This window comes from Stenella coeruleoalba, assembly GCF_951394435.1.
Source record: "Stenella coeruleoalba genome assembly, chromosome: 11".
In the NCBI taxonomy this organism is placed as follows: Eukaryota; Metazoa; Chordata; class Mammalia; order Artiodactyla; family Delphinidae; genus Stenella; species Stenella coeruleoalba.
In genome coordinates, this window is record NC_137157.1 from 81,123,963 (window position 1) to 81,144,625 (window position 20,663).

Sequence of the window (20,663 nt, forward strand, 5' to 3'; positions counted from 1 at the left end):
TCAATTCTCCTCCACACGTCCCATGGTCTAACCTAATCTACTCAAGCGCTTTATAAGTAAACTTGCCCTTGCCACTTTAAAAAAACAAGTACTATCTTTTTCTGATTATAAAATACATACTCATTATAGGAAACTCTGGAAAACATAAAAAGATGAAAGAGTAAGATTAAAAGTCATCCATAATAAATAATATGAATGAACAACCTACAACTATACACAATATGGATGAATCACACAATACTGAGCGTGAAAAATCCAACACTAAAGAGTACATGTCGTACGACCCATTTTTTAAGGAACAGAAAGCAGTCAGAACTACGGAATGCCATTAGACGTCAGGAGCACAACGGGGCTTGTGGAAATGAGGATAATATCCTATTTCTCAATCTGGGCACTTGTTGCATGGGTACGCTCAGTGTATGAAAATTCAATGAAGTATAATTTATGATGTGTAAATGTGTATATATGTACACGCAATTGTACACATACACACACACACACACACACATATAATATACTTGAAGTCAGACAAAATGTTTATATTTTGGAGTGTTTTCTTCCTGGTGCTTTTTTTTCCTTTTGGTATTCTTGTTTAAAAACTATTTTTTAAATTATGATCACACTGTATATATGTTTATATTCCGTCATTTCACCTAACAAAAAGCATATGCATTTACCCAAATTACTATAAATGCTTCATAAATACTTTTAATGGCTGTATAACAGACTACCTGGTGCCTGTACCAGTGCCCTGCTATCAACCATTTAGATGTTTCCAATGTTTATTATTACAAATACAGCGGTAGTGAATACCTTTACCCTTTAAGTCATTTAGCCACACTCTCCTCCTACTCTGCTTTATATATTGATAATATTTATCTCACAACATACTCTGCCATATGTAATCACTTATGTACTTATCATACCCTCATTGTTCATAATAAGATTCCCCAAACCACAGACCCACATCACCCTTCCTTGTACCCTCTACAGACCCTTACTTCTGAACACAGTAGGTACTTATTATTTGTTGAAGTGTTTTCAAAAGCCAAGCAAAACCTTCATTCTTACCAACCTAGATCTCAGTACCACCTCAATCACCCATGTAAAATGAATCTTTCAATCAGCTATATTCCAGCTCTTCGTTTAGTCTGCACAGCTAAAAATGCTTAGAGGCAGTTTAGCATGGTTCCCCTTGAGGGTATAAATACTAGCCACTGTACTGAATTCATCCAACAACTAACAGTGCCAAGTCCCAAGGATCTAATGAGAATCAGACAAGTTCCTCTCATCAAAGAGCTTACAGTTGGTGGATCACTGAATAGGGATCTTGCTTTCAGGAGACACACAGTCTAGCAGGAAAGGTGACGTGAAACAAATCCCAACTCTTCCACTCCTAAGCTTTCAAATCACAAGTATACCGATGGGAACAAATACCAGCCCCAGAGCCAAACTCTGAAAACTTGGCCTAGGTGGGTGCCTTCATGTTCGTTAGTCTATGAATGAAGGTGTTTGCTGTACTTAAAACATGTTTTAAATAATTTTACAAACATTATTAACCCCATCATATCGATAATGCAAAAGTACAGTACATGTTTAAGGTTCTAATAAAAAAAGAGACACAATTATGACAGACACAAAAGGAGAGCTAATAAAAATAGTTGAGAATGGTGAAAAATATTTTTCTTTTTTCCTTTTGCATATGGAAGGAATACTGGGAAGAAGCCTGAAGAGCAAAGGATGAATGAGGCGAGGGTGAAAAAAGCTAACCTATACCTATTATAACCTAGCAATAACAATTAGCCAAACAGAAGAGAGATCTTCAGAAGATTTTCCATCCTGAATACAACAGAATGATCAGAACCAAAGGTGGAAACTTGGTCCAAAGTTAGTTCAGGAGGCCAGGAAACTGTTCCAGAACAGAAAGGCTGAGCACGGCCAGGACTGAGCCCACTGAAGGCTCCTACAAATCAAGAGGTGACAAGTGAACTTGGACACCAAGGACTACTAAAGAGGTCCCCAGGGCTCCAAAGAGACCATGAAGGAGCTACCTGTCTCAAGAGATTTTTAATGTAGACAAAGCTGCCCCACTTTAGAAAGAGATGCCACGCAAAACATCCAGCAGCAAAGGCATGACTGGTTGCAAAGCTTCAAAGAACAAACTTAGACTCCTTGAACTGGATCAGGGAACTGCAAGCTTGGAGTCTTCTTAGTTACTTTGAACCTGTGAACAAATGAGCTAAAGAGCCTCTCGGAAGCTCAGCTGTTTGAAGTAGAGAGCATTTGAAATTACAATGCAAAGGAAGAGAAATATACATGCATATGGTGGAGAAGGAAAGCAAGATGGACTCCTACGGGAGTGAGCACCTCATTCAGGAACAGAGGTTAGCCAGGCTGGGTTTTAGAGCTATAGGGTATTTTGGTACGTAAGGGAGAGGTGAACCATTTTTTTCATGTGATCAAATAGCATGTTTAGATGTTTCAGCATCAGTGTATTAATTTAGTTCCGCTAGAGCCTGGCACATGAGGATGGGTAGGGAGGGAGAGCTGGAGGGCAGCCAAGCAGGGAGGGAGGGCAGCCACAGGGCAGGGGACCAGAGCCAAGTTTCCTGTGGGCGGCAACAGAGTCAGAACTCAACCTTGTAGGCAGAGATGGAGTTGAGTTCTTAGCAAGTCAGTGAGATCTGTGTATCTGGAAGCTCATCTGGCGACATGTAGAAGATGGGTCTCAGGTGGGGAGACCAGTGAAGTGGCAACAGTCTAAATGAGAGATGCTAAATTAGGGTAGTAAATGATGGAGAAATGGATAAGATTTCCTGAGCTATCCAGAAGGTACAATCACAACCAGATGAATTAGTCAAGGTGAGGTGGCACGGGAAAGTCAAGATTAGGAAGAAAGTGGAGGATGATGCCAAAAATATCCTATCCTATCTGGATAGGAAATCAAGGAAGAAGTCGGGAGGTGTGCTGATCCAAAGGGATTGCTGTGTGGTTCAGTGGGGAGGGGTCTGGAAGTCAGAGTACAGAGCATATAAACAAAAAACATCTTGGAAACTATTCCAGGTAGCTTATAAGCCCTCTGCTGCCCACATAGAACAATAGGTTAAGAAATCCTGGACCTGGGGGGCAGGGAGGGAAGGTCTCAAGCAGCATTTCTCAACCAGCATGCTACTGGCGAAGTACAAGGGACAAGGCTTCACCACGAAGGATGCTGAGCACCCCGTCTCAGCCCTTGCCCACTGACCACCAGACATACCCACGACCTAGACTCTATGACAACCAATCTATTTCCAAATGGTACCCGTGTTTGAGAGCCAAACCCAAAAGGGAGAGGAGGCAGCAAAGAAGGCTTAGTCTGAAAGAGCGGAGATGGAAGGAAAAGCAGATCTCACCCTCCAGCCAATAGGTCATCCCCATTTCCAAACACACCACTACGCAACGATTCTCCCACCTCCACCACTAGCACTTTATCTACTCCATCCCTTGCCTGAATTATTGCAATCATATCCTAACTGGTCTTCCTGCTTCAATTCTTTTTTTTTTTCTTCTCTTTTTATTAAGTCACCATACCATATATGACATCCCCAGGACTTATAATGTAAGTTTGTACCTTCTGACCCCCTTCTCCCATTTTACCCCCCCACCTTTCCATCCCCACCCCTCATTTGTGAAATTTTTAAAGACCGCACATATAAGTGATATTATACAGTATTTGTCTTACTCTAACTTATTTCACTTAGCATAATGTCCTCAGGTCCATCCATGTTTGTGGCAAATGATGGGATTCCTTCTTTTTCCTGGCAGAGTAATATTCCACTGTGTGTGTGTGTGTGTGTGTGTGTGTGTGTGTGTGTGTGTATACATACACACACACACACACACACACACACACACACACACACACACACACACACTCTACATTTTCTTTATCCATTCGTCCACTGATGAGCACTTAGGCTGTTTCCATGTTTTGGCTTCCTACTTCTTAATTTCCCTTGACAAGCCCTTTCCGTATGACAGCAATGTGAACCTTTTCAATTTTACTAATTGTATTTAAAAAGCACTTTTATAATACTTAGGATCCGCCATGCTCCGTTCTGTACAAATATTAACTCATTGAAACCTCACAACACTGGGAGATAGGTATCATTCCTACTCCCATTTTACCGATGAGGCCCAGAGAAGTTACTGGACTACTGCAGGGTCACAGAGCCAGTAAGTGTAGAGCTGAGATCTTAACCCAGACAGCCAGCCCCAGAAGTCATACTCTTGCCGACTACTCCACGTTATTCTCCAATTCATTCATTCCTCTGTTCAAGACCCTTAACAGTCTTCTCACTCAAGAGTAAAAACCAAGATCCTTGTAACAGCCAATAAGGCCCTAGTGTAGGGGTCCCCATTACCTCTTTTACTTCATCTCCTGCAACTGGTCTGGCTGCTCTGACGTGCACACACCCGTATGCACCTGCTCCAGGGCCTCTGCACTCACTGTCCCCTGGACCTCGAGTGTCTTCCTCCAGACAGCTACAGAGTTGGCTCCTTTGCTTCATTACCATCTCTACTCAAATGTGCTCTCCTCAGTGAGGACTTCCTGCCCATACAATACCAAATCACACCTCCACTCCCACCCCCAGCATTCTCAATTCCTCCACCTTGCTATATATTTTTCCTCCAAAACACTTATCATTATATAAAGAATATAAAATTACTCATTCATTTATTATCTAACTCCCCCTAATAGAGTATGCTTTCCATGAGTACAGGAGTTCTATGTGTTTTGTGCTGTTACAGCCCCATGCATGTAAGTGCATGCAGTTCATTTTGAATGAATGAATGAATGAACGAAGAAAGAGTGGTGACAAGGAAGCCAAGGAGAAATTTCTAAACAGAGGGAGGCACTTCCCTGGTGGCGCAAGGTTAAGAATCTGCCTGCCAATGCAGAAGACATGGGTTTGATCCCTGGTCCGGAAAGATCCCACATGCTGCAGAGCAACTAAGCCCATGCACCACAACTACTGAGCCTGAGTCCTACAGCCTGCGAGCCACAACTACTAGAGCCCTTACGCCTTAGAGCCCGCACACTGCAACTACTGAGCCCTTACGCTGCAACTACTGAAGCCTGCAGGCTCTAGGGCCCACGTGCTACAACTACTGAGTCCGTGTGCTGCAACTACTGAAGCCCGTGCGCCTAGAGCCTGTGCTCTACAACAAGAAAAGCCACTGCAATGAGAAGCCCGTGCACCGCAACGAACAGTAGCCCCCACTCGGTGCAACTAGAGAAAGTCTGCGCTGAGCAACAAAGACCTTACGCAGCCAAAAAAAAAAAAAAAAGACAGAGGGAGATCGCTCAACAGCATGAACACGCTACAAAAAGCTTTGGTTATACTGGGGTGAAAAGCTTCCATTGATGCTGGCAATTAAGATATTGGTACCTGTGGCAAGACATGTTTCTAAGAAATGGTACCTTTGGAGAGCGAGTTTGTCGGCGATGTGGCAGAAGTATTAAGCATAGATGGCTTCTGTAAGAAGGTGGCTGAGAGAGGAGACAGCTAGAAGGAGCAGCAATGTCAAGAGAGACCTCAGCATGTTCTTTCCACGCTGAGGGTCAGGAGCCAAGGGGAAGTGAGATTGAAATTCAATGAGGGGAAGCATTACCAATGGAGAAAGGCCGTGGAGATAGACACCTCCAGACTGTGGTGAGTGGGGAGGGTCTTCCATGTCAACTAGCAAACGTTCTACTCCCACCCTTGGATGATCTACACTGACAGTGCTTTCTCTAACTCAGGTGCTCCCAGACCATCGGTCTGGACAGACAAAGAGCCCCGAGGCCTGTTCAGACTCCCAGTTCAGACAGAGCTCACTGGAGCTGTGTGAGGGAAAGGTGCTAACTCCTCACTGAGACACTTCATATACATTCATTTCCATACAGAGACACACATAGACACCTCTTTTATTCCAAACTAGCCCTGAGTGACAAATTAGTAGCCCCATTTAAAGATCAGGAAACATGAGGCTGGGCCAGTATCATAACTTCCCTAAGGCTACCCAGGTCTAGCCAGGCTTTTAACTGAAGTGCACTCTTTCAAATATGCACCGTATGTCCATACTCAGTAGACTATAACAGAAGAGACAGGTAATCAAGACTAGACAAATTACAATGGAGGGCATGAGCTAGGTTCAGAGATTATAGACCTATTCAAATATTTTAAGCAAAAATAAAAGTAAGAGCTTACTGGGGAATTCCCTGGCGGTCCAGCAGTTAGGACTTGCGCTCTGCTCTCACTGCTGAGGGCCTGCCCAGGTACAATTCCTGGTTGGGGAACTAAAATCCCACTTTGATTCTGTGAGCCTTATACTTGCTTTCTATTACTTGTGCACTTGCCTCACCTCTTTGACCATTTTTTTTTGGCCGTGCTGCGGGGCATGTGGGATCTTAGTTCTCCAATAACGCATCAACCCGCGCCCCCTGCATTGGAAGTGCGGAGTCTTAACCAGTGGACCACCAGGGAAGTCCATTTGACCATGTTTTAATCACCTTTGTATCTCCTTAGCTGCTCAGTAAATATTTGAATCAAAAAAAAAAAAAAGTAAGAACTTACTTTTCTGTCCAGCATCTATCCATTAGGAGAACCCTAATTTTTTCAATGTATATACTTATATCTGGAATAACTTAAAGTGATCTTCCAATAATAAAATTACTATAATTAAAGATAAACATGACTTAGCACTCAGAAGTCTATGACAGTTAACAAGAGTGACAAAATATATCACCCACATGAATAGAACCTGGTGGAAAATTATCACAATTCTCCTCTTGTTACAACCTGTATTTATATCGGATTTCTTATCAAAACAAAGAATAAAACACACACTGCTGGGCTTCCCTGGTGGCGCAGTGGTTGAGAGTCCACCTACCGATGCAGGGGATGCGGGTTTGTGCCCCGGTCTGGGAAAATCCCCCATGCCGCGGAGCGGCTGGGCCCGTGAGCCATGGCCGCTGAACCTGCGCGTCCGGAGCCTGTGCTCTGCAACGGGAGAGGCCACAACAGTGAGAGGCCCGTGTACCGCAAAAATAAAAAAAATAAAAAAAATACACTGCTGAATAAGAAAATATCTTTCTCAATGCCTAAAACTTGGACAGCACTGGAGTTAACTGTAATGAGATTTGTGATACATCTGAATGTGACAAAAAAAATTGCCCAAGTCTTCTAAATCCTATAGCAAGGATGTGAAATAAATAGGCAATAAATATTATTGGTGCTAAAAAGCTCCAGGAAACTTGTTCAAGGTCACCCAAAGTAGCCTGTAAGCATGTATACCTGAGGGAAAGAATAACAAGGGCTCCCAACCAGAACTTTCTTCTGGGGCATATGGTGACTACTCCTGATGCAAATGTCCTGGGGGCACAAAGACCTCCCACAAAGGCAAATCACATGGTGTGCCCCTCTCCAGCCCCACTCCCAGTATTTTTATACAAGGAAAATCAGATCTAAATAAGTACCAAGGTGAGGTAAAGGGTCTGGCTAGACAGGACATCTCTACTTGTCATGCCTTCCCGACTAGAAAATAAAAGGTGGGGAAATGAGGAAACAACAGGGACAACTTCCTTGAGTGAAGCAAATGTATGAAAAGCTTAAGATTCCTCTTCATGATGTTGACCAGCTGAACTACTCACTCTTCTTTTGTGAGAGCACCTAGCCCAGAACTTGGCACATAATAGGGGGTTAAAAATGCTTTAATCCTCCCTGCTCTGCTCTCCCAACCCAAGGGCATCTGGCTTCTGGCTGGCAAAATCTCAGGGTCCAAATCACAAAGACGTGTAACATTTTGGGGAAACCTAGAGGTTGAGTGCAAAGAAATAAATCCTACAATCAACTCCCAAGTTCCCTGTACACTTAGTGACCCACCAGATACCAAACTAGAAAATAATTGGAATTGCTTCACTCTAGGGTGTGAGGGAAAGTTCTAAGAGGAAACTAAAGCCCTAAAAAACTAAAGTCAAAAGAAAATGTGGGTGATTATGTAAGAAGTAGAGGCCAGAAACATTAATGAAGACACAAGTACTTAAGAGTTATAGTACATTAAGCTAATATTTTGTAAAGAGCAACCACATGACAAAAACACTCCAAGCTTTAAGCCTTCCTTGGCCTTGGAAAGTCATGAGACTTTTTTGGCTAAAGCAAGGAATTGCTTTAGTGAGAGGGAAAAAAGAACTTCCAGACCTCTAGGTGGCTCCCATTTTTAAGCAACTACCTCTCTACCTTAACTAAACGGCCAAGTGACACTAGTTATTTATTCAAGTCACAGCAATAGCTGGACAGTACTAAACATCCTTAGAACTATAACTCTCCTTTTTCTACTCCAGTTTGCCCTTTCTTCCTTTGAATTCGAGCACTGGTGCAATCCACAGCTGCTGACTAACATGTTATCATATGACATGTGCAAACTAATGTGACATGGTAAGTTTTTTTTTACTTTCAGTAATCCTGTGCTGATGAAAAAACCATAATTCCTTTAATGATGTACTTAGAAAAAGGATTATCTACAACAGAAAATCACAAGGGTAACACCAATTAAAAGGTGTCTCAATTTATTTATGAATTTTCCACAGAGCTCCAATGTATTCATTTTACCTGATATCTGTAAAGGATATTTCATGTTATACATAAAACCAAAAAAGAAGGAATGTAGGAGACAGCCAGCCTGGCTTTTGTGTTAGAAGCAGATTTAACAGTGATAAAGAAGGCAATCAATATACAAATCACAAGTTGTATTACTATCTTATTCATTACAACAATAACTATTTATTGAGCATATACTATATACACACCAGGCACTGGGTATAGACTGGTGAATAAACCAGGCATTATTTCTGCCCTCAGGGCAAGAGAGAAATATTAAACAAATAACACATAATTATAAACTGTGGTAAATATTAAGAAGGAAAAGATAACTGCTATGAGGGAGACGATCAAGGGGTTCTAAGTCGCATGACGACACGGGTGGCCTTCTCAGGGAAGACGTTTATAGAGGATATCTGAACCAGCACCCAAGGATTAGAAATTACTCAAGGAGGTGGTCCTGAAATAGACCACCAGCAGGAGCCCTGAGGTGAGTCTGCTAGAGAGCTGAATCACGTGGCTGGCCAGAGATGAAAATGGGGGACGGGACCAAATGACACAGGACCTTGTAGGAATGTTGAAGATTTTATATTTTACCCCAAGAATAAGAACTCTGAAGACTTTAAAGAGCAAGTGACTTCTTTTTTCTCTTTCTGGCTGCTGGTGGAAGAGGGACTGGAAGGAAGGGCAGAGTGTGAGCCGGAGGCCTCTGCAGTGGGAAAGAGGACGGTGGTGGCTTGAACCAGGATGGGAGCATAGTGGAGACTGAAAATCAGGTTTGAAAGAGATTATGCCCGAAAAGTAGACAGGACTTTGCGACAAACTGGTTGGCTGGGGGGTGACAGAACAGAACACAGAGTGGAAGATAACTCCAGCCTCCTGGCCTGAGCCACTCATTAGATGGATGAGATGAAAAACTGAGGAGGAACAGTTTGAAAGGTTGAGTAATCATGAGCTCAGTTTTCAAGAAGTCACAGATGCTGCCATTTATTTACTGGCTGAGATGGGCCAGGCACCAAGTTAGGTGTTCTACTTGTCACAGCATCGCTCTTAGTAATAATATCCCCATTTTGCAGAAAGCTTTGAAGTTTAAAATCTATTTAGGGTTGGAGCAAGCTAGCAGGAGAGAAAACAGGTGATACATTATTTTTAAAATCCAATCCTCAGAGTTATGATGCACAATATTTTCCTATCCCACTCCCATCTCCACGCCACTGCTACCTGCAAAGAGTTTTGCTATGTTTTGAACACTAGCAAGATATCTAGGACCCTAATGGTTTACAATAAATGAGCAAACCCATTATGCCAGGAATCAGCCATAATGGAAAGAGTAACAATATTCAACATTGAACATTTTTACTCTCATTACCTACATCAACATAAGACAGATCAATTAATGAGTAAGAAACTCTGAAACACTCATCATTTCTCAAAATGACCAAGTCATTCAAGTCAAAAATTAATGCAAGCCACACAGTACAGAGGCTACAAAAGCCAAGCATTGAGATTCACATTAAAAAATCGAAACCTTAATAAAAATAAAATACTAGGCAAAAAGAAATGATACCACAACCTCACAGAATTTAAATTCTGCAATTCCTAAATATCTCAACCGAATGACAAATTCAGGAAACATGCACACTAAAAACAATCTAAACATTCTCACTTCTTTTAAACTGTTTTTCTCTGCAGCATGCTGCCACTTCAGCAAACTGAAATGCCTTTCCTCCCTGCACAGTCCCATGATTTCCTCCCTCTCTGAGCTCTCTGATGTCCCCCTCAGCTACTGAAGCCCCCAAATTAGGTCTTATCAATGAACCTAGAAAGAATTTAAGGCATTACTGCCAACTGTGTATCGAGAGTACCGTCTTAAGACTCTTAAAAGGAGAGAAAATGAGGAAGGGAAGGATTTTTGAAAGGTTTTACCGTCTACATTACAAATTATATTTTTGTTGTGTCTGATCCTTCAAAAGTCCAATCATCAAATTATGTTCAGTCTTCTTTAAGTGGGGTATGGTCACATATAATATTTATGGTTTGGGATAGTTCCCCATGGGGATAAATAGAATTAAAAGTACAATTGATATGCCAGCTAAAAGATAAAATCTCACACAAACCATCCTCCAAAACAATACTGCTCTGTCCTGCCTCCTGATTCCTGTGTCCATGCAGTACCTCTCCCTGCAGAGGGCTAGCTGGCATTCACTACTGCCTCACCCAGGCAAAGGACGGGATGCTGAAAATCCATTAAGAAAGCTTCCCATTTTTCTGTTCCTTCACAACATGATTGCCAACTCCTGGCAACCCAGAGATGAAAGACTTAAGAAAAAAGAAAATTAAAAAATAAAAGACTGGGACTTCTCTGGTGGCGCAGTGGTTATGAATACGCCTGCCAATGCAGGGGACCCGGGTTCGAGCCTTGGTCGGGGAAGATCCCACATACCTCAGAGCAACTAAGCCCCAGAGCCACAACTACTGAGCCTGCGCTCTTGAGCCCGCGAGCCACAACTACTGAGCCCACGTGCCACAACTACTGAAGCCTGCGCGCCTAGAGCTCAACAAGAGGAGCCACCGCAATGAGAAGCACACGCACAGCAACGAAGAGTAGCCCCCCACTCACCGCAACTAGAGAAAGCCCGCGCGCAGCAACGAAGACCCAACACAGCCAAAAATAAATAAATCTAAAAATAAATAAATAAGTAAAAGATTACCTGGGGCCTTCTACCAGAATGGGTGGTTAATCCCACCGACAGAAAATCAGAAATCTATCCATATTTAAAGGTGCTTCCTGCAGACAAAACAGATCTAACGAAGAATTCCTGTGGCACATTACACTGGAAAATCCATAAATGTTCGTCCCTCTGTGTCATCAGGCTGGAGGAATTTTTTTAACGCAATGCTTTGATGTATTGACAAGGTTAACCTGACGGGTTTAAGTCAGCTATGAAACGTGCCCTGCATCTATTTCCCGTCTAATGCCTAAAGATCAGGGGCAATACTGACCCGCAATTATAGCCAACGCCTGCACTGCTCAAGATGCCGTTTGATGCTGAGAAAGTAGTGGTTCAGCAACCAGGCGGCTCTAGGATGCTAAAATAACAACGCAACACTCGATTACGAGCCCAGGTACCTGGCGTGAAAGATCCTGTGCTACACGAGAACCCCACACTCAAAGCTCACGTCCCTTTGGCTTCAATCTTATTAAGCTCTCCGCGACATACCCTCTCAAAGTTTCTAGTTTGCAAAACGGAATTACTCTGAAAGTCCCCTCTTCTGGACTCCCCTCCCCAGACGGGTTGGCGGCAAGGGGAAATAGGCACCGAGGATGGTTAATCGTTCAAACAACATTTAAAAACCTGTAAACCAATCATCTTTTCAGAGGAAAAAAATAAGCGTTCACCAAGCAGTCGCTCGGCAAGCGAGCATCCGATTTCCATTTGGAGCGAAATTAAAGAAGCCAGACATACATTTCCCTTTCCAACAAAAGTGGCCTCTAAACTCCCCAGCCAAGGACACTGGGAGGAAACAGAGGCTGGAAACAAGCTCGTACTCTCGGTCAAAGCGCGTGTGTGCGGCGAGGAGAACGCGCAAAGGGGAGACAGGAGGGAAAAGGTGAACTGGAGGAAGCTGGAGCCCGCGGCGGCGGAGGCGGCGGCGGCGGCGGCGGCGGGGCGGGGGCACATCGGACGAAGAAATCCGAGGTGCAGAGAGAGGGGCGGGTAAGGGGGAGCCCGGAGGCTCCAGGAGGAGGAGGGAGGGGTCCCGGACGCTGCCCAGAGATCTCGGCCGCCTAGTAAAGTTAATACTTACTCAGTTTCGCAACTGCGCCGCCCCCGCAGGCCGCCCCGCGGGGCCGGCCGGGGCGCTGGGGACGCGGCGGCGCCCGGCGGCCGCCCAGCGCCGGTCCCCGGCCACGCAGCCCGGGGCGCCTCGCTCCCCGGCGCTCCTCCGGCAGCGCGCCCCGCACCGGCGGGAGGCCCCAGCTCCCCGGCGCGCCCTCTCCGCGCACCTCCCGGCCGGCGCTAGGTGAGCGCGGACGCCCCAGGCGGCGGTGCCTGGGTGTGCGAGCGCGCTGGCAGCTGCGGCACCGCCGGCGGGAGCCGCTCCCAGCGCTGCGCCGATGCCGCGGGCCAGCGGGCAGGCGAGGCTGGGCAAGGAGACGGGCACCGGGCGGCGGGCGCGGTGCGGGACGCCGGGCGAGCGTAGGCGGCGGAGTCCGCGGCCGGCTCGCTCCCGCGGCCGGTGCCTCTGGGCGGGGGGCCGGGCCGGGGGCCGGGCCGGGCGGCTGGCGGCTCCGCCCCTTCGCCGGGCCGCTGGCTGAGCGCGCGAGAGCTGCGGCGCGGGGGCGCCCCCCTCGGCCGGGCGCTCGGGTTACAGCCGCCGCTCCCCTGCTACCCCGCCCGCGCCTCGCCGGTTCGCCCGCGCCGGGAGACAGTGTAACGGAACTGGGACGCCAGCGCTGCATTGTGGGAGCTTTTAAAGCGGCGGGGAGCGTGGCGCAGCCGCTCGGGCTGTCGGTTCCCCGCCCCATACCCCCCGGCACGGCCCCCACGCCACCCGGCCGGTCGCACACCCCCAGCCAGCCGAGGCCCGTGGACCTGAAAGCCAGAAATGGTGAGATGACCGGTGCCTCGCTGACTCTCACGGAGCAAAATCTTCCATAGCCCGGAGATGAGACTTGCAAAACTGCCCTCCATCGTCACCCCGGAAAGTAGGAGGCTTTTTCTGCGGACGCTTTAAAAAAAAAAAAAAAAAAGCCCTTCCATCCCCTCAGGACTGGGTTTGAATTGCTTTTCATCTGGAGTGGCAATGATTCAGCGACCCCCTTCTCAGCAGCAGGCAGTGACAGAGACAGGAGACGAAAAACACAGCGAATGAATCAGACGTGAGTAACCAAGTTTAGAAAGAGCTGGGCTCAGATTCAGAAAACCGCTCCCCACTCCACCACATACACACACACACACACACACACACACACACACACACGCATATGCACACGCATCTACCTTTAAATATAGCAAATTGTCAATGAAGGAAAGCAGTGCTTTCATATGGAAACGCAGATGTGTGTGTTGTTTTCACCATTCCACCTCTTTTTTTACGGCATGCGATTACTCTAGCCACCAGACAGAATCCAGTCTTTGGGCCAGACTTGTGCTCACACAAGCCCACAACTCAGGAACAGCTATCAGTTTGGAGGGAAATGGGATGAGGATGAATAATGGATGAGGTGCAAGGAAGCATTCCAGTTATAAAATGTCCCTTTTGATTCTCCAGACACTCAGTTTTTGGGTTTTTTTTTTCTTTGCTCTTTTGCTTTTTTAATCATCGAAACGGGAATATTACATTTGAAGCACAACTTGTTACCGCTCGTCTTACTCAGGGCTTGATTCGTTTTGTTTGGAGTTTGGGTTTGTAGGCTTTTTGTTTCTTCCTCTTTTTATTTTGACCTTTAGTTATTGCACAGCTCATTAGTTCCTCTACCTCAGAGGTGAACTGAGGAGAGGGATGGTAAGACCCCACTTTGGCTAATCTACATTTGGAGGATTTGGTGACAAGAAAAGCTCTCTATGATTCAAGTGTAAAGCCCGAGGGAACTTTTTTTAAGAGACTCTGTAGGGCATGAATCCTCTTCCCTGAGGAGTTTTCCAGCCTTAATGTTAACATTTCCTAAGCTCTCATTCCCTTGTCAACCTTTAATTCCACTGAGTAACACCAGTCACTGCCTAATTGCCAAATCTAATGGAAAAATTCAGTCCCCATCTTCTGGTGCCCTTTGTGGCATTTGCCAATGTTGACCCCTCCTTCTTTTTTAGGACCTTCCTCCCTTTTTCTGCTGTGATAGTCATCCTTCTTTTTTATTATTATTATTAACTTTTATTGGAGTATGGTTGCTTTGCAATGTCGTGTTAGCCTACACTGCACAACAAAATGAATCTGCCATAGTCATGCTTCTTTTATGGAGGTCTTGAAACAGGGATGAGTGATAACAGGAAGGAGTGTGGCTATTGTTAAACCAGGACTCAGGAGCTCACCAAGTAGAAGAACCTTAATCTAGTCTCTCTTGGTCACCAGGAGGGTCCTGACCTCGATTTTATCATGCATCCAGAGGTGAACAAGTTGACTGACTCATGACAGCTACCTTTCATGTGACCAGCATTTAAATCAGATGAAATTTGCTATGATTGAATATCTGTGTCCACTATTTAGGGAAAGCACTAGGATCCAGGTACCTGATAAGGTATCCCCACCTCCGAATCAGAGTGTGCCTTACTGGTGGCTGCAGAAGTCAGTGAAGTTACCTCTGTCCAGCCCGGATAAACCCAGAAAAATCTCTTCCCTACCTCAGCCCCATGTGGTTAATGCATTCTTTCCTCAGCATATACTATAATTTGTTTTGAGCTTTCTTAGCCATAATCACATCCCTGTTAAGCCTTCCTGAGATCACACCAAATGTCCTTGGCAGGATTTGTAAACAACCCTTATTTCTGCTTTCTAATTATTTTCCCTGAAAGTAACCTAACTAGATGAGTGAGTATTCATGCACTTCAAGCCCTGTGATGTAATCAGATTTGATTTTCAAGAAAAGAATCTGAGAGGATGGATTCAGAAAAGAAGAGAATCTGAAGGGAGAGAAACATATGGGGATAAATTCCTTTCTCTGGAAATCCCTGGCAACTTTTTCTTTATTGTGTCAGTGGAATCAGATTGCTAAGCTTGAGAAATATGTATCTGGACCAACACTTCCCAAACAGGTCCACCAGGGAACACCACCTTGTAAGATGGGATGCTGGGAAGACAGTTGTACCATGTCAGATAAGGCTCATGGAACACAGTTGTGACTACAGGTTAGGCCAGAAGAAGCTTGTCAGTGGGTCAGATCCATTAAGGGCCACGTGTCGGGAAATCCGTTCATGAGGAAGTCCAAGGGAGAAACAAACATTTTGTCAGAAACAAGTAGGTATGTGTGCTGGAAAGAGTAAATTATGGACTTCTGAGTATAACTTACACATTTTTTTATTGTCTAGTCCCACCTATCTTCCCTTCTCTTTCGCTGCTGCTTTCCCCACTCTGTGTTTCACCCAGACTACTAACAGCTTACTAACCTCAAACGGTGGCTCAGGACCACTCCTCACTTCTCTTACCATGTGACCCTGAAATTGCTTGTTTACCAGTGGAGCCCTCACTATCGTCCTCCAACTTCGCCCCCCCACCCCCTTCTTAAAGCCGGGGGCTCTGTTGTATTTATAGCTCTATCCCCCATGCCTGACACAGGGCCTGGCTCAGACTGGGAACTCAATTAATATTAGTTGAAATAACAATTAAATGAATGAATGATAGTATAAATGCAGTAAACTCATGTCATCTACTCATCTGTTATACTTGCCTTGGATCTTCTTCCTTCTAACCTATGACGAGCTGAGAGTTCCATTTTCGTCATTAATTTATAAACATAATAAATATGGTACTGTGCTAGTTCTGGGCTTACAAAAATTAATGACAAAATTAATATTAATATGAGCTCACAGGCCATCTGAGGAAAGAGATGCTAAAAGAGAAAATTAGGTAGATAATGCTAGTTGCCCATCCCATTCCCTTTCTCCACATCTTTCTTAGTAATAGAAACCTGATTTTGTGCCCAGTGAGAAGTTTTCTTTCACAACCTTCCTTGCAGATAGGGGTTACTAAGTGTTGGCCATGTGGATATGGACCTTCCAGGAAAACTCCTTTGTGTGTCCTCATTTATGAGCAGGGCTGAGTCAAGCACTATTCTTGCCTGAAACACAGATGTAATAGCTGGAGTTACAGCAACAATCTTGTGATATCAAGGCTACCTTGAAGCCTGAAGTCGTATACTAAAATTTGTACAAATGGGATCATTTAAAGTTATTCAGCCTATCTTACCAAGCCTGCATTTAGTCACTGTTACTGACAAGTTTGGAAGGAAAAAAAATCATCTCTCCTCTTCTCTTCAGTATATGTGTGTAGAAAGCAACTAAATGTGGTTTTCTTCACCATTCCTAGTGAAAATCTTGTACACATACTGAAACACTGCAAAGATCTATAAATATTGTGATTTATTTGACCCACATAAAGGGCCTTTTTAGAAACAACCAACAGTTCTCAGATCTGTAGGAATTTTTTATTTAATGATAGTTTCTTGTTAAAAAAATAATAAAATGTTTAGAGACCAAATCATAAATAACTCCTTAAAGGAGCCTCCAATAATTTGATGGAGCAGGAGGGTGATTAAAATTTTATTATGTTAAATAGCAAAGTACAATATAGAAAGAAAATAAAGCATAAACTATAAATGGAAACTATAACAGTTTATACCAAAAGGAATAAATACAAATGTATTCAGAAATAGGATTTAAAATATGATTGACTTCTTATTTAGGCAGAAGTTTTTTGAGAGGATAATCCCACGAAAATGAAAGTCTTGGTTTTTTTTTGTTTGTTTGTTTGTTTTTTGTGGTACGCGGGCCTCTCACTGTTGGGGCCTCTCCCGTTGCAGAGCACAGGCTCTGGACGCACAGGCTCAGCGGCCATGGGTCACGGACCCAGCTGCTCCGCGGCATGTGGGATCTTCCCGGACTGGGGCACGAACCCGTGTCCCCTGCATCGGCAGGCAGATTCTCAACCACTGCGCCACCAGGGAAGCCCTTGGTTTTTTAATTGTAGGCTAGGAGAATGGATTTAGTCAGCTGAGATTAACTATGGGGGGCCTCCACAAGAGCCTATACTAGGATCCAAATACTGGGGAAAAACAGTGAATGTGGTGCCTGATGTTAAGAAGTTGCATCTTTGTAAACACGTGCAGTAAAATCTGGACCGTCTGGCATTCTTTCCACCTGAATGCCACTCGCCAATCTCCCTACACTTCTCCAATGCTATAATTGAGGTTTATAATGATGTCCCCGATATGACTGCTGAATCATAGCAGAAAGATTAAAATATCTTCTGCTTTGCCTTTATGGGTTTAATTATATTTTTATTAATTGCAAACTGGAAATCTGATCTGTTTATAACACTGCTGGATTAACCAGAGCCTCGTTATCAGGGACCCAATCATCCACAGTAACAGAGTTTATCGTTCTTGGAGGGAAAACAACCCAACAACTGATTTAAAATGTGAGATTTATATGACCATAGTAAGAATAATTATTATAAAATAATTTAGAATCATCCAGCCACATTTGAAAGAATTGTAACAAATGTATTGATTAATAATAAATGCTACGCATCTAATTCTTTTAATAAGTATAATAACTCATATTCTGTAGAAAGAGAAAAATTACCTTAGAGTATGAATAAGTAAATCTTCATTTAGGCGTAGGCCCAGGAATATTATAAATTGAGTTGCCTTGTATGTCCAAATTTGGCTTAGGGTCCTGTCAAGCTGTTCCTCTTCTCACCCTTGGTTTTCTCAGAGATGTATTGCTCTGGTGACAATAAAGGGCCTCTAATAAACATGAAATGAGCCTGTGTCTTAGATCAGGTTCTCTGGAAGCAGAGCCTGAGACAGGGATTCTTGTGCAAGTGACTTACTGAGGGTGTGCCTCAGGAGAAGGGGAACCAGGGAGGTAGCATAGGGTAAGGGGGATAAAAGCAAAGACAAGACAAGGCCTCAGCTGGAGACCAGCTTTAGCATGATCCTGTGGGGAACTCTGGAGCAGGAATTGGACCACAGAGTTGGTTCCTTGGGGCAAAGAGATTGCCCTTTTGCACTCCTATTATCAGTCACTCATTGGCTGTAGGTTGGTGGTAACCCCTAATGCAAGGCACCTCCCGTTCCCCCCAAGGGTACAGGTGGTTCTCTGAGAGAGAGGCAGCTGCATTTAGCAACCAACACTCACAGCAGCTAGGGATGCACATACTGGCCCCAGGAAGGGATCTGAGAAGGGTACCGACAGCACCCATGACACATCATATATGGATAGGTTAGAGCTCCACACCCAGCCCTTAAGGATCCTGTAACAACTGAAGCACACTACTAAAAGTACTGCGGAGACCAAGCACCACGTGCAGCCTTGTCTCTAAAGGAAAGCATGCGCAGAGCACAACTAGGGACGTGCGGAGGCCGTCTCTCCTTCCAGCACAGGCTTGGGAACTCCCTCTCTCCTCACCTACCTTTTGTGCCAAGCAGTGGCAGCTGGTGGTGGCTTCAGTGACTGAGGTGAAGTGCCCGGTAAGGAAGGAACTAAGGATGTTAGGAAAATTTAGGATAGATCCAGACAGGCTGGGACGGGACAAGGGGACCTTTGGGTTAAGGCTTATGTCTGAGGCCACTTGCTAACCTCCCCCTTTGTTCTCTTCCACTGGCCCTAGAAATGTACTTGCTTGCTTATCTTTCCTCTGTCAGCCCCTCAGCTGCCCACTAGGGTTTCTATTTCCCCTGGCCGCTGGAGCTGTGTTTGTCTGTCTTCAAACAGCTTTTCCGCCACTCTTTTTTTTTGTTTTTAATTATAGTTGATTTACAATTTTGTGTTAGTTTTAGGTGTACAGCAAAGTGATTCAGTTTTATATATATATATTTTTTTTTCTCAGATTCTTTTTCCCACCACTCTTAATATAACAAACATTCAACTTCAGCTTTGCAACACCTTCTAATAGTTTGACGGCTAAATATGATGGTGGGTGTGGGGAAAGGGAGTAGAGTAAAAATCCTTCCCATGCTATTCCCCTTCCTAAATTTAGCCCCATGAGCCAGGTGTAGCGTGGGTGCCACTGGTGGGTCTTAGGGAAAAACAGAGGCCATGCTGCTGATTCACCTGCATTTCAGGGGAGCACCCAAAGGCTGTCCTGGGAGGTGCTGGGTGACGCTCTGGGGTACAATGTGGGAGCAAAGGGGGCAGAGAGCCCCAGAGGAGATACACGTGTGGGCAGGTGGTACAGGAGCAGGGACAAGGCTGTGCATGGTGTTCCTCTAGCAAACTTGGGCACTTTCCTTCTCTCTCTCCCCTGGTCCTTCAGCCCCAGACCTTCCGCTGAAGACACCAGTTTAGACTAATGGAAGATACATTGACAACTGAGACTAGGTGAGTGTGAGGCAAGAGTGTAAAATACTGGCTATTATAAGCCCTGAAGGAAGGGAGGAAAATCATAATTTTTTTTTTTTTCTAATCTGGGAAAGGAAGAGATGTTCCCTTTACCCTAAGGCTGGGGTAGAAATAAATGACTCCCCAGAACTACTGACATTGAGATAACAAATAGTACCACTTTGGCTGGAATCAGAACATTTTCTAATTCTGTACTCAAATAAGTAAGGGGTCCGGGTGGCCTCAGCAGTACAGCCCACATGGGTGCCGTGTGACACGGTGGAAGGCAGGGTGGGCAGGTTAAGACATTAATGGTGTCATCGTCTCATGACTGACATCTTCCAGGAGAGACCCTTCCCTTCCTGCTGCTGCCCTTCAGCCTATGTGGGGATTTCAGTCTTCCTGACCTGTATGGGAGGTAAGGCAACCCATTTAAGTAAAAGAACTTTCAAAGAACTCCAAGCCTCTTTTCTCAGAAAGATTGGGAAGATACCAAGACAGATTTTGGTTCAAGTCCTGACTCTGCTTCTTACTACTTGAGACCTTAGTTTTCTTATCTGCAAAAAATAAGGGGTAGAAGAGAAGAGGATAATACTAGTAGCACGTGAAGACTTACTGTGATTAACTGGAATAATGTGTGTGAAGCGTTCAGCACAGTGCCTGGTACATAAGTGTTGTTGTTGCCATTATTATTATATTATCATCATCATCTACAGGCCTGTAGGTGAGAATATAAACAAAGCCAATAATTATAATTTTCCCATTCAGTATACTCTGTGCCAAACATTGTTCTGAATACCTCTCATATAATAACTTTTTAAATACAACAACCCTATCAGGTATACTATTACACCCATTTTATAGATTAGGAAGCCAAAACGGAGAGAGATTAAGTAATTCACTCAAGAGTCCATCATTAGATAGCGGCAGAGCTGGGATTCAAACCCAGGAAGTCTGACTTCAAAATCTGTACTCTTTACCACTGTAATTAGAGTGTAAT

At 44.5% G+C, this 20,663-nt stretch overlaps 2 protein-coding genes across 13 annotated transcripts in view; one reads left to right on the plus strand and one right to left on the minus strand.

Moving 5' to 3' along the window:
- RASSF8 (Ras association domain family member 8) overlaps nt 1–13,344 on the minus strand; it is a 129,794-nt gene extending 116,450 nt beyond the window's left edge. Inside the window, exon 1 of one of the 3 annotated variants that reach the window (XM_079936817.1) lies at nt 13,246–13,344. The gene's annotated coding sequence lies outside the window, so the exon portion shown is untranslated. Of the gene's footprint in view, nt 1–12,431; nt 12,572–13,219 lie in introns of those variants that run through there. The other 2 variants (XM_079936816.1, XM_079936813.1) reach the window with 2 other exon arrangements.
- A 32-nt stretch (nt 13,345–13,376) lies between these two features.
- LMNTD1 (lamin tail domain containing 1) overlaps nt 13,377–20,663 on the plus strand; it is a 440,038-nt gene continuing 432,751 nt past the window's right edge. For 9 of the 10 annotated variants that reach the window (XM_079936801.1, XM_079936802.1, XM_079936803.1 and 6 more), the window contains exon 1: nt 13,377–13,506. The gene's annotated coding sequence lies outside the window, so the exon portion shown is untranslated. Of the gene's footprint in view, nt 13,507–19,598; nt 19,664–20,663 lie in introns of all 10 variants that reach the window. The other variant, XM_079936806.1, reaches the window with a different exon arrangement.